Source organism: Lactuca virosa, chromosome 6 (genome assembly GCF_052849685.1).
Source record: "Lactuca virosa cultivar CGN04683 chromosome 6, Lactuca_virosa_CGN04683_v6, whole genome shotgun sequence".
NCBI lineage: Eukaryota > Viridiplantae > Streptophyta > Magnoliopsida > Asterales > Asteraceae > Lactuca > Lactuca virosa.
The window spans coordinates 51689723-51706762 of record NC_136431.1 but is presented as its reverse complement, the minus strand read 5'-3'; the positions used below and the strand labels follow the sequence as shown (position 1 = coordinate 51706762).

The window sequence follows — 17040 nt, the reverse complement described above, 5'->3', positions numbered from 1 at the left end:
CATTATAGTGACTCTTCGAGTTCCTACGATTTGCGGTCGTAACCTCTTTGGCCAGCTTGACGAGTTCCTACTTGCGACTCACCAAGCCCATACGTGTCCAAAGGTTGGGAAACCCTAGCCGACTCGCCGAGTCACTAACATAGTATCATCCTATATACCAGGATACCGACCTAATGAGGCCACTAAGCATAGCACCATCCTAACTACCAGGATGTAAATCAATAAGCATATCATGCAATAAACCCGAATACAAATCCGATAAGGGTCGGCATTGGTGCCTTAGACCCTGTTGATATAGTGAGGAGAACTCACCTCGCAACTGTCGACTCGAAGGATAAGCTCAGCCTCTCGGATCACCGACACGAACTCCACCGCCTATAGTTATCTTCAAACCATATTCATAAATCTCCAATTTCCCAAAATGCCCCCAAAAGTCCACTGGCCAATCCTTGGTCAAAGTCAAAGTCAACGGTCAAGGTCAACAATCCATGTTGACCTCAACTCGTCGAGTACCCTTAGATACTCATCGAGTTCCTAGCATAATTAGGCAACTCGCCGAGTCATTATAGTGACTCTTCGAGTTCCTACGATTTGCGGCCATAACCTCTTTGGCCAGCTTGACGAGTTCCTACTTGCGACTCACCAAGCCCATACGTGTCCAAAGGTTGGGAAACCCTAGCCAACTCGCCGAGTCACTAACATAGTATCATCCTATATACCAGGATACCGACCTAATCAGGCCACTAAGCATAGCACCATCCTAACTACCAGGATGTAAATCAATAAGCATATCATGCAATAAACCCGAATACAAATCCGATAAGGGCCGGCATTGGTGCCTTAGACCCTGTTGATATAGTGAGGAGAACTCACCTCGCAACTGTCGACTCGAAGGATAAGCTCAGCCTCTCGGATCACCGACACGAACTCCACCGCTTATAGTTATCTTCAAACCATATTCATAAATCTCCAATTTCCCAAAATGCCCCCAAAAGTCCACTGGTCAATCCTTGGTCAAAGTCAAAGTCAACGGTCAAGGTCAACAATCCACGTTGACCTCAACTCGTCGAGTACCCTTAGATACTCGTCGAGTTCCTAGCATAATTAGGCAACTCGCCGAGTCATTATAATGACTCTTCGAGTTCCTACGATTTGCGGCCGTAACCTCTTTGGCTAGCTTGACGAGTTCCTACTTGCGACTCACCAAGCCCATACGTGTCCAAAGGTTGGGAAACCCTAGCCGACTCGCCGAGTCACTAACATAGTATCATCCTATATACCAGGATACCGGCCTAATCAGGCCACTAAGCATAGCACCATCCTAACTACCAGGATGTAAATCAATAAGCATATCATGCAATAAACCCGGATACAAATCCGATAAGGGCCGGCATTGGTGCCTTAGACCCTGTTGATATAGTGAGGAGAACTCACCTCGCAACTGTCGACTCGAAGGATAAGCTCAGCCTCTCGGATCACCGACACGAACTCCACCGCTTATAGTTATCTTCAAACCATATTCATAAATCTCCAATTTCCCAAAATGCCCCCAAAAGTCCACTGGTCAATCCTTGGTCAAAGTCAAAGTCAACGGTCAAGGTCAACAATCCATGTTGACCTCAACTCGTCGAGTACCCTTAGATACTCATCGAGTTCCTAGCATAATTAGGCAACTCGCCGAGTCATTATAGTGACTCTTCGAGTTCCTACGATTTGCGGCCATAACCTCTTTGGCCAGCTTGACGAGTTCCTACTTGCGACTCACCAAGCCCATACGTGTCCAAAGGTTGGGAAACCCTAGCCAACTCGCCGAGTCACTAACATAGTATCATCCTATATACCAGGATACCGACCTAATCAGGCCACTAAGCATAGCACCATCCTAACTACCAGGATGTAAATCAATAAGCATATCATGCAATAAACCCGAATACAAATCCGATAAGGGCCGGCATTGGTGCCTTAGACCCTGTTGATATAGTGAGGAGAACTCACCTCGCAACTGTCGACTCGAAGGATAAGCTCAGCCTCTCGGATCACCGACACGAACTCCACCGCTTATAGTTATCTTCAAACCATATTCATAAATCTCCAATTTCCCAAAATGCCCCCAAAAGTCCACTGGTCAATCCTTGGTCAAAGTCAAAGTCAACGATCAAGGTCAACAATCCACGTTGACCTCAACTCGTCGAGTACCCTTAGATACTCGTCGAGTTCCTAGCATAATTAGGCAACTCGCCGAGTCATTATAGTGACTCTTCGAGTTCCTACGATTTGCGGCCGTAACCTCTTTGGCTAGCTTGACGAGTTCCTACTTGCGACTCACCAAGCCCATACGTGTCCAAAGGTTGGGAAACCCTAGCCGACTCGCCGAGTCACTAACATAGTATCATCCTATATACCAGGATACCGGCCTAATCAGGCCACTAAGCATAGCACCATCCTAACTACCAGGATGTAAATCAATAAGCATATCATGCAATAAACCCGGATACAAATCCGATAAGGGCCGACATTGGTGCCTTAGACCCTGTTGATATAGTGAGGAGAACTCACCTCGCAACTGTCGACTCGAAGGATAAGCTCAGCCTCTCGGATCACCGACACGAACTCCACCGCTTATAGTTATCTTCAAACCATATTCATAAATCTCCAATTTCCCAAAATGCCCCCAAAAGTCCACTGGTCAATCCTTGGTCAAAGTCAAAGTTAACGGTCAAGGTCAACAATCCATGTTGACCTCAACTCGTCGAGTACCCTTAGATACTCGTCGAGTTCCTAGCATAATTAGGCAACTCGCCGAGTCATGATAGTGACTCTTCGAGTTCCTATGATTTGCAGTCGTAACCTCTTTGGCCAGCTTGACGAGTTCCTACTTGCGACTCACGAAGCCCATACGTGTCTAAAGGTTGGGAAACCCTAGCCGACTCGCCGAGTCACTCATCTGACTCGCCGAGCCCACGGCAATCTTCATCGGACTCGCCTAGTCTTCCATGAGACTCGCCGAGTCTCTTCAGTCCTTCATCCATACAGAGGCTTTTTAAGCCATGCCAAGGCTCAATATTTCAGATCCAGTCCCCCAAGGCATGTTTATCACGCAAAGTTGCAAACTTTACGTGTATGCAAGGCCCTAAAGTCTTAAAATGACAAACTAAGCTTGCAATGGAGGTTTTGCACTTAAGGAGAGTCTCATCTTTGCAAAAGTTGGAAGCTTTATGGACTTAAAGACCCAAGAGAGTTCAGATCTGAAGTTACAACTTCAGATCTTAGCTTATACAGAAGCAAAGCTTCCAAACATACTAGGAAAGCCCTAAATTCCACCCAAACGAGGTCTAGAAAGAAATGAGCCAAAGTAACAACCTAATACCTTCAAAAGGGTGTCAACTGGAGTAGATCTCTGCTTCCCACGAGTTTCCTTGCTTCAATTTACTTGTTTCCCAAGTGCTTCTTCACCAAGATTCCTCTTCTAAGCCTTAACACACCAAAGAATCACACACACACGATTTAGGGTTTAAGAGTGCCAAGAAACTGTAAAGGGGAGGCTGGGGGAGGCCAATGATCCTTTAAATAGGGTGCAATGCCCAGGAATTTAGGGTTTTATCTGCCAGCTCCTATTCGTCGAGTCCCCTCGTGGACTCGGCGAGTAGGTCACTAAATCATGTGGACTAACCCGCTGCTACTCGACGAGTTGGGCAACCAACTCGTCGAGTAGACCTTGGAAACAAGAAAATTCTTCTAAAATCAGTACCTGAGAATTGGGGCGTTATACAAAAATTGCATCCCTCTAACTCGTTGGTTACAAATACTGGTTCATGTTCTTCGTTTGTTCTTGGTGAACATGAAGCTTGGAATTAATCTGCTGAACCTCAACGATTAAAGACATTCTGTCTCCTTGTTTACTATGAATTGTGTTATTGTGTTGATCTTTTTTGTTCACTTTTATAGTTGAAATTTCAAGTGGTAGATATCTCGGAAAATGGAAGTGCATTAATGACCATTTAATTCCAAAGATTTGATGGATCGAGTCTTTATCACCATTCTGGAAAAGATGCACATTTTTCTTTGTTTAAACTATTTCCTTGTTTGACTAATTCTTTTATTTGTATTCTTATATTCTTTATTCTTTTGTACCATTTTGTAAAGGAATCCGACGATGGCAATTCTAAGCCCAGTAGGCAACTTTTGACACTTCATCGTCCCTAGAAGCATGTTGTTATATGTGACAAAATCTATCTAAGTTTCTCATCAGCAAGACCATCTACTGAGAACATTGAGTCACCTTCTCACGTTGATTGTTTAGCATTAACTAAACTCTCAAAGTGAGATAGTCTGGTCCAAATAAAAAATCACTACTAGAAAAACAGCATTTTACGACGCGCAATGTGTGTCGTAAAACGCTCAGATGACGCGCAAATGCGTGTCAAGGAAGGCCCTGTCATAACGAGAGACGACACGCTTTTGTGCGTCGTCTATTTACGACGCGCATTTATGACACGCATTTATGACACGCATTTACGACGCGCAGTTATGACACACAATGCGTATCAAGGAAGGCCCTGTCATAAAGGAAGACGACACGCATTTGCGTGTCGTAACCTTACGACGCGCATGTTTATGACACACAATGCGTATCAAGGAAGCCCCTGTCACAAAGGAAGACGACACGCATTTTTGCGTGTCATAATTTTAAATGTTTTTAAAATTATATATTTTTGATAGATTTACTAATTTTCAAATTAAATAACACATTAAAAGTTTCATAATACAAAATAAAATATCATAAACAATAAAGATAATTCATTGCACTAATATGTCAAATACAAATAATCATTCCAATAGTAAATAAATGTAACACATTGCTAATATTGCATAATATTTATTATAGAAAACAAAACATGTACAACATTAAAAAAAACCATGACTAAATTCTCCTTTGACAATCTCCTTTGACAATTTCCTTTCTAAAAGAATAACCTGAATGCTTGAACTTTGAGAGGATGCAGGGCATGGAAGGAGGTTGCTAGAGCTGTGAGTACCTACACATGGCAAATCGGTAACTTAACACGCAATACAATACAACATTAAAATGATTCTTTGGATCATTTTGTATAAAGATAAACATAAATAACACCAAATATAATCAGGACAGATAATCATGCTTCTATACCTATACCCATACCAACGGCTTTTAACAACCATTACCTAACATAGAATAAATCAATCTATACAAATGATATTATCCTAACACATATGCAACCTTCTACAAATGTTTCCATAACTTAAGAAGGTGTAAGTTGCATATGTTTTACTTTTACATTGAAAAGTAAATCCGATGAAGCTATCAGCATTAAAAGTTTATTGATCAAGGAAAGCAAAAAAAATAAATAAATAACGCACTAGAATGAATAGATAACAAAATGCAACTTTTGTAACTACCTGTTGGTCAAAGATTTCAGCTCTGGCAAGTCAACAGGTAGCAGGTATGCATCTGAGGAAAATGAAGAAAATCATTATGAGAAATCGCAAATATGGAATTTAGACAACAATAAAGGATGGTGATATATAAAGCCCAATTCCAAAAAAGAAACATAAATCTAACATTAATATCAAAAGGTACTAAACTCTAGCAACTTCAGATCAAACACAAGCACAGATAGAAATATGCCACTTTGAGTAAAATCAGTGTAAGTACAGAATAAAGAGAAGATAACAACACATACCAAGTGATGGAGGCTTTGTTGCAAAGTGAACAGAACCTAATGTTAAAGACTCAGAGAAAGCAATAAGAATCATTCGCCCATTAGGATCCCATGCTGCTCCCTACATATCAAGCAATTACCAAAACATCTAAATAAATCAGAGATCAACGAGATAAATCACTTAGCTGCAAGCTACAGTGGAAAACATACTTTAGAATATTTAAAATACTACAACAATTTTACATGACATATCTACATGCACCAGACCAATACTGTATAATGTATATGAAACAAAAACTAAGGAAAATAAATACTAACCGTGACAAAGCCACTTGTTGAAGACCACAGTTCTGATGCCCACCCCTGTACAAATACCCACAACAAGAATTTGTTTATATCAAGCTCAATATATGAAGAAAGATCATCTTTTTAACATAATCTTTCTTTCTAAGCCAATCGAAGCTTGTTTGAGAGATATATCATCAAGTTGATAATTAAAGTCGCCTAAAAAGACAACCATGTCTGCTTCAGATAGTTCTAGCGACTCATCCACGGATAGCCTGAACAAATAGAAAGGGCAAATTGGTCATTTTGGGATAAATTTTATTTCCAATGGGTCAAATGGGTAGAGAATGTATCTACATTTTCAATACGAACCATAGAAGTGACTCCAGCTGCAAAAAGTAAAGCGGGTAGGAAGAGAGAACCATAGTGAATCCAACGTGAATAAGATGAAGTGGCAAGCAAGCAAAATAAGAAAAGGTATGACATCATAATCATACCAGTTTTTCGAAGCTTCTCATTGTTTCCGTCATGAACTTCATCTTGACCTCCCATATGGATAAAGCTTATTTGACTCTAAATTATTCATATACAAGCTATTTCCATGGAATCCAGCACATGCTCCTTTTAGAATCTTGATTTTCTGCCCCGAATCCCAAGATTTTCCTTTCTGCATTACAGCTTTGTGAACCCTAACAACTGCAACCAAAACCAACATGAGTATCAGAAAATCAATGCCATGGAGTCAATTTTTTTCAAATTATCACCATTGTTTGCTATGTGAAGCTCCTTGTTTCCTTATATGCAATCCACATCTGATTAAAAGAAGCAATCAAACATTCTTGTTATAACAAAAGCCAAAAAAACTCCTTTTTCACTATAGTTGGAAAGTATATGATAAACGAAGACTTACTGCTACAGTGACAATACAGAAATAGACATCGGTTGTTGTTGCTATCATGCACCTGTGAGCATTTACAACTATATATGAGCATTTACTTTTACACGTTTTTACATAAATTAAATAAAAGGGAAATTTTAAATGGTGCCTTGATAATACAGTGGCATTGAATGGAGATCCATCAACGATAAGCACATAAATAAAAGTTCCCAGCATCAAGCAGCCTAGTGCAGAAATGATTATTTTTGCAATTAAAACAGAATGTCCCCTTTTGTATCCCATGGCATCCCTATATAAGCCAAATATATAATAAACTTACAAGCATGTTAGCAAACATTTTTACTTGATTTTAATTTTTCTTATCATTATTAGACATGTCCCTCGAAAGATATCATGTAATGTAATTATGCAAAAGGGTGATCGTGATTTTTACTTTTTTTGATGTCTCACCAACACAAAATATAATGGATCCTTTGATGATTCTTCTGGTGACAACTTAAAGAACTGCAGAGCCACGTATGCACTTGTAATAGGGCTGTAGAAGGAATGAAAATTTACTCAAAACATGTTACACTTGTAATAATAATAATAATAATAATAATAATAATAATAATAATAATAATAATAATAATAATAATAATAATAATAATAATAAAGTTTAATTACCTTCCTGCAAAAAGTACAACAGGTATCAATACAGCTGCCTTGATCCAGCTTGATTCCTTGTAGACTATCCAAGCCTAAGATTGCAAGTATCTATACAACCACATATAAGTCCATTTGGTTCAACAAGTAAAAGAGAGAAGCATATATATATATTCACCTGACTAAAACGATCCATATACTCACAGACGAAACCTGAACAAAACCCCTTGATTGTACACTAAACTAATCCATATACTCACCTGACTAAAACGATCTTGCTCTGCTATCTACTAATATCACTCGGGGTTACCCCGATCTGCTAATGTAGTGACAACACTCGGGCTTACCTCCGATATGCTAACCACTAATAACACTCGGGCTTACCCCCGATCCGCTAACCAATAACAACGCTCGCAGCCTAACATAAACACACACCAAACCAGCAAGACTTAACTAACCCTACAAGGCCTTTAGGTCGTGACTCAGACTTCCAAATCCCAATCAAACAAAGAACATACAAGGAAGCCCTCCTCACAACCCTCAACTTGGGCTCCTAACACTCTAGATCCATAAAGCATGAAGACACCCTATGAATTACTAACACAAGCACATCCAAGACAATCTGAAAGGAAATGCAACAACTGGCGATGACCCCAACATGGAAATCGGAAGATTAGACAATTTCGCGAAAGATTTGAACCAAAGAAATCTTGCTAAGAACTGAATGTTAGCATAAGGTCTTCCTACTTCTAGGTCTCCACTCTCTCCCACTTGGAATATACTCGAATCCAACCTCTCTAAAACCCTTCAAAATCCCAGATGAACTTGAACTCTACTACTTGATCCCGCCCTTGAGATCTAGATACACAAGAGGGCTTGAACCCTTAAACAACATTCAAGAGCTCCAACAATCATGCACAAACTCCGAGGATAACAATCAATCCAATCATAAATAAGAAATTGAAATAAAATCATAACTAGTTAAACAATTCCATTCAACCGGTCATCCAAGATTACAACTGAACTTCAAAACATAAACAGAAAGATACAGAGGATACCAACATTGCAATAACCGACTAAATCCAAGAACCGATAACTCAAAACTCGGCTCCCAAAACTCTAGCTACCCTACAATGTCGTCGGGTAACTGCCAAGCTAGGGGTGTAGGGTCCAACACCTAGACAAAAACGAGAAAGGGACAACGAGCTCTTATGTTCCCTTCAGACGGAAATGGAAACTAACTCGCGTACTGTGCCTACAATCCCTACCTAAATGCCCTTTGGTTACACACCTGCTACATGTAAAAGATGTAAGGTTCGAAATATATAGTGAGGTGTCGAAGTACATTTAGGACTGGGTAGTGTCGATGTCGAAGTCCCCCACCTCGAATGCATGTATTACGTAAGGCAGTCTTAGTGGTTGAAGCTTAAACATTTAGTCCATATGTATTTTTTGTACGCGTCTGTATCACCCTATAAATAGGGTAAGTATAGGAGTCGAGAAAAAGCTTTTGAGATTTTGTGCTTTTACTCTCTGGTGTTCATGTACTTGTTCAAACGTGATAATTGAGCCAAACATAATTTATTTACATTTGTGTTCTTTACACCTTCTGTTCTCGATTTCGTTCTTAATACTCGATTCAAACGAACTTCAAAACATCGGCACCTTCCATCGTGAAATTTCCCGCACTTTCTGTCGGATTAATGTCTAAGTCCATAACTATATTTGGTATGTACTTGACCCGACCCGACATGGTCCATTTGGGTTGCACTTCACCGGCACAATTTATATGGATAGTCTTTTGAGAATAGTATATTTATGATTTATATTAATATATTATAAGTTCTAATATATTAATATGGAATCATATTATTTAATTAGTATTGACCAAGAATTAATTTAGAATTAATTAAGTGATCAAAAAGAACTAATTAAATATGGACTCTTATATATATGGAATGGGCCAAGTTCATTTAGGTTGGGCTAAGCTTTCATGGATGGTCCATGGAGCTTTTAACCCATGGATCCTATGTAAATGAAAGGTCATGGGTATTAGGGTTTACATAGATGTAACCCTAATCCTCCATAATATATAAAGGGGTCCTTGGCTCACAAAATTGGCACAAGTGTGTGAAAATAAGAGTAGGCCGATTTTAGTGTGCATACATATTCTCTCAAGTTCTTCCAAGGTGTTTTGATGATTTGTGATTCCATTTGAGGCTTCCACACTATTGGGGCTAAGCTCTTAAAGCTTGAAGACATCAATCTACATCAAAAGGTATGTCATCTAACTAGAACTTTGTAGTATAGGTGCTTCATAATATGCTAGTTAGGATGAAACCTTGGAATAGTTAATATTTGCATGTATAATAGAGAAAACATAGATCCAAGGTTTATAGGGTTGCATGTACACCATAGGAGTATTAGAATGCTCAAAACCCAACAGTGGTATCAGAGCCATGGGTTGTTTTCTGTTATATTGATGCAAATGTTTTATTTTCAAGTTGGAAAAAAAAAAGAAAAAAAAAACATGACGTTTGTCAAATTTTAAGATAATTACTTGTTTTGTGAAAAACGAATTATTTGTAAAATTTGAATCATTTGTTATATGAGTTGAATTAGGTCAAATTCAGTAAAAGATAAAATGATATGATTATTTTATTAGTTTTAAAAGTTTGATCTAAATGTTTTAAGGAGTTACAAATTTTGTCATAAAATTTTGGAGCTCAAAAGTTTTTTTTAAAGTTGTGATCTTAAGGGTTTTTGAAACTTCCATAAGTTATGGATATGAAAGTTTTTTTAAAAAAAAAAATTGATTCAAAGTTTTTATGGAGTTACAAAATTTGGTGTTAATGTTTTAAAGAATTCCATAACTTGTTCTTAAGTTATGGAACATGGAAAGTTTCATAATAAAACACCATTAATTCCATAAGTTATGGAATCCAAAGGTTTTCAAGAATTACAAAACTTGCCCTCAAGTTTTGGAATTTGAGAAAAGTTTTTTATGAAAAAAAGAATTGAATTCTAAAACTCTTGGGTTCATAACTTAAACAATTAATTAAATGGTTTTAATTTTGAGTTTAATAATTGGAATTATGATGTTTTGTTGAATAGTTCAAATTAACTCTTATGCACTTTATTAATAGTTAATTAAAGCGTTTAATTAAAAGAGTATTATTAATCCATAAATATATGGTTTGAGTTTAATTAAATTAAAAGTCTAGTTTAATTAATAGATTAAACCACCAAGTATTTTAAATGTCTAAAATACACCCTTATACTATTATAATATTAAAAGTTTAATATATTATATGTATAAGAGCAAGTCGTCTTACCATTAGTAGGCCTCATTCACGAAGCCGGTCTATAAGGGGGGTATAAGGTTACTGCCTATAAAATGGCAGTTTAATGGGTGTCCACTCTCACTCACCGCTTCCTTGACCGGTGGAGGGTCGTTAGCCGAACAGGTAGGACAAGGACTATAATTCTCCCTTCATTATAAGTATAATGATAAATACTAAGTAACTAAACACTTATAAATTCCCAATCTTAGTTACTTAGGAAAATGTGAATAAGGTGCTAATCCATGAAATTACACTTTGCACTTTGTTTAAGCTGTTAGTGGAGCGTGTGTGGTTAACCGGCACACTAACATGGACTTAACAAGGTAGGCAAAGGGTAACTTAATGTTTATCATAGTATCGTTGGAGCGTGCGTGGTTAAGCGGCACATCGATTGAGGGGTAAATATTAAGGGTACCAAGTATATTTGCATGGTTACTTCACACCTTGTTTTGTGATCCTCGGCATCCCAGTCACAAAACCTGAAGGGCACACTCGAGATTGAAACATGCCATTGAAAAGTTCAATGAATCTCAAAAGAATCTAGGAGTTTCAAAACCAATTAAAACCTAATAATACATTTCGTTTATCTTGGTGGAAATTGGTGAATCGTCATTCACCTACCTTCAAATATTTTATAGCTTGGATTACGGCATCCCTCTTCCAAGTTATAAAATAGTTTGTTGGGTCCTAGCCTTAATATATCATATTGGGTGTTATATTAAGGACTTAAATCAACTTTACGTGAATTTCTCCCATTGTTGATGTCTGGTTTAGACAACAATGATCTTCCCAAACCAAGCTTTCCTAATGAATATGACTTCCCGAGTTTGGCTCATGGAAGTCATACTTCTCTTCCTCCACCTCCTCCAATTGTTCTCCCTAACCCACAAGTTCAAGGTCACTTAAGCTCTAATGGCAAGCAAGGTCTATGTGTGATCACATCTTAGAGATGAAGTCACATATTGACAAGTCGGGAGAGTTGGGTGTCAAAGTCTTGAGAAAGTTGGATGTTCCATCACTTTCTAAGTCACATAGTGAGTTCCTTTGGGACTACTATGAAACAGACTATGACATGAACCTTAATGATCATATCTATTTGCTTGGTGCTGCTGAATCAGCAATGATTTGGAACGATAGTAAAGCAAATTTGATTAGAAGATCAACTACCCAAAAACTTTATGGACAGTGACAATGGTGACACTGGAAATCCAGAAAAAAGCATTCTCTTCCCAATGGAAAGGGATTGGCCATAGTCAACCCGGTTGACCAAATGGTAAAGAGAAAGGCTAAGTCTGAGATAGTCCCATTACCAAAGGGTCCATATGTTTATTTTGCCAAAGGAAGGGGCGTTGATTGCAAAGCTGCCAAATTTACCTAAGGATGTTAAAGTCAATAAGTTTGACTCTACATGAGGTAGAGCCCATTATCTAACTCTGTTAAGTTCTATTATGAGATCCTCATTACATGATGTGACTAGGTCACATGTTGATGTTTTAAGAATCAAAGAATAGAGAGAAATCTTAAAGGAAGTATATGCTGGTTCTGATCGCGAAGGTGGATTTCGATCGCATCACAATTTTGAGCAGTTGCTTAACAAGTTATGATATATTGCTAAGGAATAGATAACAACAATTTTCCATGTGGATTGTAAGGATAAATTTTTCCGTAAAGTTTTAAAATAAAAGAAAATTGTTTAATTTTATTTATTTGAAGTATCCTTACAATGGCATTTGTGGAAAATTGTTGCTTATATGATTCCACTAACAGCAATATTGGAAAATATATTTGATTCTTTCATTTGTGGTAGTGTCTAAATTTACCAAATCAGGAAAGTTCCTCATCGCCCAAGTTTCAATTGGACCGAAACTTGGAATCATGCAAGTTGAATAGTATGATGAATCAGAACTTTCAAGCATTGGAAAATCAAGACTAATTACTTATTCACATGGATGTGTGAGTCAAGTGAAGGACTAAAGGGATCGAGTACACATTCTTGTGCACTGGTCATGTCCACCACAAAGCTTGTTAAGACTATTTGATTTACTAAAGTTTAGTAAATATGGTTATACTTACAAGTTTAAGTATAATTCTGAAACATTGGAAAAGTCTCAATGTATGGCAGAACGAATGGGAAGAATCAAATTAGGCAGAAAGATAAAAGTTTCTCAAATCTGAAAAGATGGGAGAGTACTTTAGTATCATGTTTGTGATCATCTTAATGATTTAGAAATCATATCACAATTAGTCCTCTAAAGGTCATCTTAGTGCATTCTTATGACTAAGAAGAGGAGTCATGAATTGTTGAAATGGTTAGATCAGGAAGATGAGTCATACTTCATTCCAAAACAATTCTTAGAGTCATACTCCAAGATTGTAACTTGAGTGACATATCTTAAAGAAAGGTTTAAAACACTTGTCAAATGTAAGAGTAAAAGTGTCCTACTCTTGTACATTTGAAATTGGTAAGTTGTGATGTTTTGGATAAAACAAAGACCAACTAAGGCCAATTGTGTGAAGTGTTTGTCTTGATAAAGAATCCGCACTATCTCTTGAATATTTGGCAAGATAGTCTTATATGTCAAGAGGATAGTGGGAGTCTTAAAGATCCTAAAAAGAATTTCAAGAACTAATTAAGAATAAAACCTGAGGTTCTTCACTAGCACACGACTTGAGGTTTATAACCTATCGTGTTGACATATTCTGTGCCCATTCCAGTTAAAGTTGGCTTTGCATAGGAGTTCTGAAAGTTCTCAATTGGTTGCATAACAACTTGGAAGCAATGGCAGGCCCTGTACTGCCAGGTGGCAAGAAGTTAAGATTGCATAAGTTCAGTCCATATGAGTTTGGATTTGTCATTATCCTTGTCTTGTGACTATGGTTTTGACGATTCACATGGATAAGAACACATACACCATAAAATCTAAGGGTCATAAGGTTTCTCTCCGATTCATGAAAATGATGGTGAGGAAACACTTCCACCAAGTAGATTTGAAGCAGATGGCAAAAGGTCTAAACAATTGAGACTATGATTACGACATCCCTTTTCATAGTTCTGAAATTGTTTAGACACACATGCATGCTATCTAAGGAAAGGTGTATGATTTTGATAAAGTTTTATCAAAGCATCTCGTATCAGAAATCTGAACTTTGGTAAGAAAGTCAATAAAGTATTGATTTCTAGAAGTCCAGCTGATTTCTGAGTACATGTCAAAGCTAGTGGGAGCATAAGTGTTATGCTAATAATCATCATATTAGTGGGAGCATGATAATTATTGTTAGTGTTGCAAGTTAGCAATGTTAATTATAGAAAACAAAAGTTTCAATTCGTGAGGCTGCAGGGATTGAAAAAGTTGTTTTGCTATAATTAAGGGAGAGGATATACTTCATTTCAGTTCTAAAGGCTTAGATTGAGACCTTAATCATCTTTAGTGAAGAATATATATATGAATTTCATGTTGGATTGGTTCAACTTAAGGAAATTCTATATATTGCGTTCTCAAAATTCGATTATGATTACGGCATCCCTCTTCATAGTCAAATTTTGAAAACATGGCAAATAAAAATATTGTAGCAAAAGACTGGTCTAGAATCATGTCTTTATGTGAGACATCATGAATCGTGTACCATTTGCTTTGGGTACAGGATCGAATGCATGTGCTATAATATTTGTCATTTCTAAATTTTTCCAAATGCCCAGAGGCATTAAGAAGGGAAAAGGTCTAGAATTGGATATGACTAAAATGATTAAGCAGTTGGCAAGGACAATCTGAGGTTTACCAAAGATTGGTTGCTCAGGGATAGTTGGAAGTATAGTGCTAATTTTGGAAGGATCATATTGACCTAATCTGAAAAGAGGCAACTCTTGTTCAGAAGGGGTAGTCAAAATGAGAATATGGAGTTTTCTCCATAGGTGGAAGTTATCTATGTAAGATTAGAAAACTTAATGCAAGAAGCATGTCCAAAGCAATGTACTTTGAATATGAGACTTAGTTTCCATGGAGTTGATCTCCATTGGAATACCTTATAATGACTGTTGACAAGTCTTTGTGACTTTGTACATATTCATTACAGGAGGGTCAGTGCATATAAGTTTAAAATCTAAACAGATTTCGATAAATGATAGGAATTTGAAATTCTCACATTTTTCGATAAGGATTTGGGAGTATGAAATTAGAATCATTGAAATTATGTTCAATTGGTTTATTTCACAAAGTAAGGATCATAGACAAACATAGAGTGCATACTTGGTGTATGGCAAAGCTATTGTTTAAGAAAAACATAGTGTACATGCTTGGAGCATGGGACAACTACTGTTTTTAATTCAGGTATAAAGTTGATAAAACCGAAACAATGAATAATGAGTAATCAGTATGGTGATAAATAAAAGTGTTTATTTATATTCATAGGGTTTGATACCATATTTGATTCATTTATTCTTGTGTTTCACTTTGCATGTTTTGACTTCCAGAATAACTAAGTCGCTCTTCCTGAATGATAAAGTTATTCAAACCATCCACAGTCGGTCATATGTTGGAAGTAGATATGAATCAAGACTGTCATGGGTTGGTTTGTAGAGGTCCAAGTTGGTGGACAAAGTGGTGCTACAACACTCATGAGTGCTCATAAGTTCTGAGTATTGGATTCAACCCGCGCTCATTTGAATCACTTCATGGATTTTATCACGAGTGATCATGAGACGATAATCTCTTATATATTCTTCAAACCTAGAGATATGAGTTGTTACTATGAGTTGGTTATACATTGATTGCACGAAAACGCATTTGGTAACTCGATGTTATAAAACGTGCCTTTGTGTATGATTCAACAAGTAGTAGAACAAGCCATATGAGTCGAAGTTTATCCATTCCTTTTACCTTCGGGATAAAAGCGATATATGTGGGCCCCTCGATGATTTAGCAATGACACATGTGAGTGCTTGGCCAAGCCAGGACTGATTTGATTTGTTCAATCAGTCAGTCATCATAAATCGAAAATCGGGAAACAACAAATGGACAGATAGAATGATTATAATCCATGTCTCAGTCCATATGATATCTAGAATGGAGGAATATATGATCCCTTATCTAATGGACAAGTCATTGACAAGGTCAGAGTTCGACAGCGGCTTTAAGAGCTACGATTGCCAGTTAGGTTTTGAAGTCATACTCAATAATAGTTTTAGACTTATCCAAGTGGGAGACTGTTGGATTAATGTCTAAGTCCATAACTATATTTGGTATGTACTTGACCCGACCCGGCATGGTCCATTTGGGTTGCACTTCACCGGCACAATTTATATGGATAGTCTTTTGAGAATAGTATATTTATGATTTATATTAATATATTATAAGTTCTAATATATTAATATGGAATCATATTATTTAATTAGTATTGATCAAGAATTAATTTAGAATTAATTAAGTGATCAAAAAGAACTAATTAAATATGGACTCTTATATATATGGAATGAGCCAAGTTCATTTAGGTTGGGCTAAGCTTTCATGGATGGTCCATGGAGCTTTTAACCCATGGATCCTATGTAAATGAAAGGTCATGGGTATTAGGGTTTACATGGATGTAACCCTAATCCTCCATAATATATAAAGGGGTCCTTGGCTCACAAAATTGGCACAAGTGTGTGAAAATAAGAGTGGGCCGATTTTAGTGTGCATACATATTCTCTCAAGTTCTTCCAAGGTGTTTTGGTGATTTGTGATTCCATTTGAGGCTTCCACACTATTGGGGCTAAGCTCTTAAAGCTTGAAGACATCAATCTACATCAAAAGGTATGTCATCAAACTAGAACTTTGTAGTATAGGTGCTTCATAATATGCTAGTTAGGATGAAACCTTGGAATAGTTAATATTTGCATGTATAATAGAGAAAACATAGATCCAAGGTTTATAGGGTTGCATGTACACCATAGGAGTGTTAGAATGCTCAAAACCCAACACTTTCCACACTCAGAACTCCTCCCCTGAACTAGTCCTAAACTCGATTCGACAGACATTAACCTCTTGGCCGCCAGATGAAAATGCCCCAACACTATCCTCTCCTCCTTCTTCTAGATCTCTAACTCAATCTCCCACCTCCTGGTACATGACAGCAATTCGGTCAAGGTCTGATATGGCTGACTCAATACAAACTCTCAAATCTCAGTCTTGAGCAT

The 17040-nt window shown here is 37.4% G+C and overlaps 1 long non-coding RNA gene across 1 annotated transcript; it reads right to left on the bottom strand.

The window, feature by feature from the left end:
- Positions 1-7035: 7035 nt before the first annotated feature.
- Positions 7036-7638, bottom strand: LOC145119177 (uncharacterized). The gene is made up of 3 exons (XR_013713711.1): positions 7549-7638; positions 7316-7417; positions 7036-7171 (listed from the first exon to the last, which is right to left on the bottom strand). It is a non-coding gene; the product is annotated as an uncharacterized LOC145119177 (long non-coding RNA).
- Positions 7639-17040: the final 9402 nt, after the last annotated feature.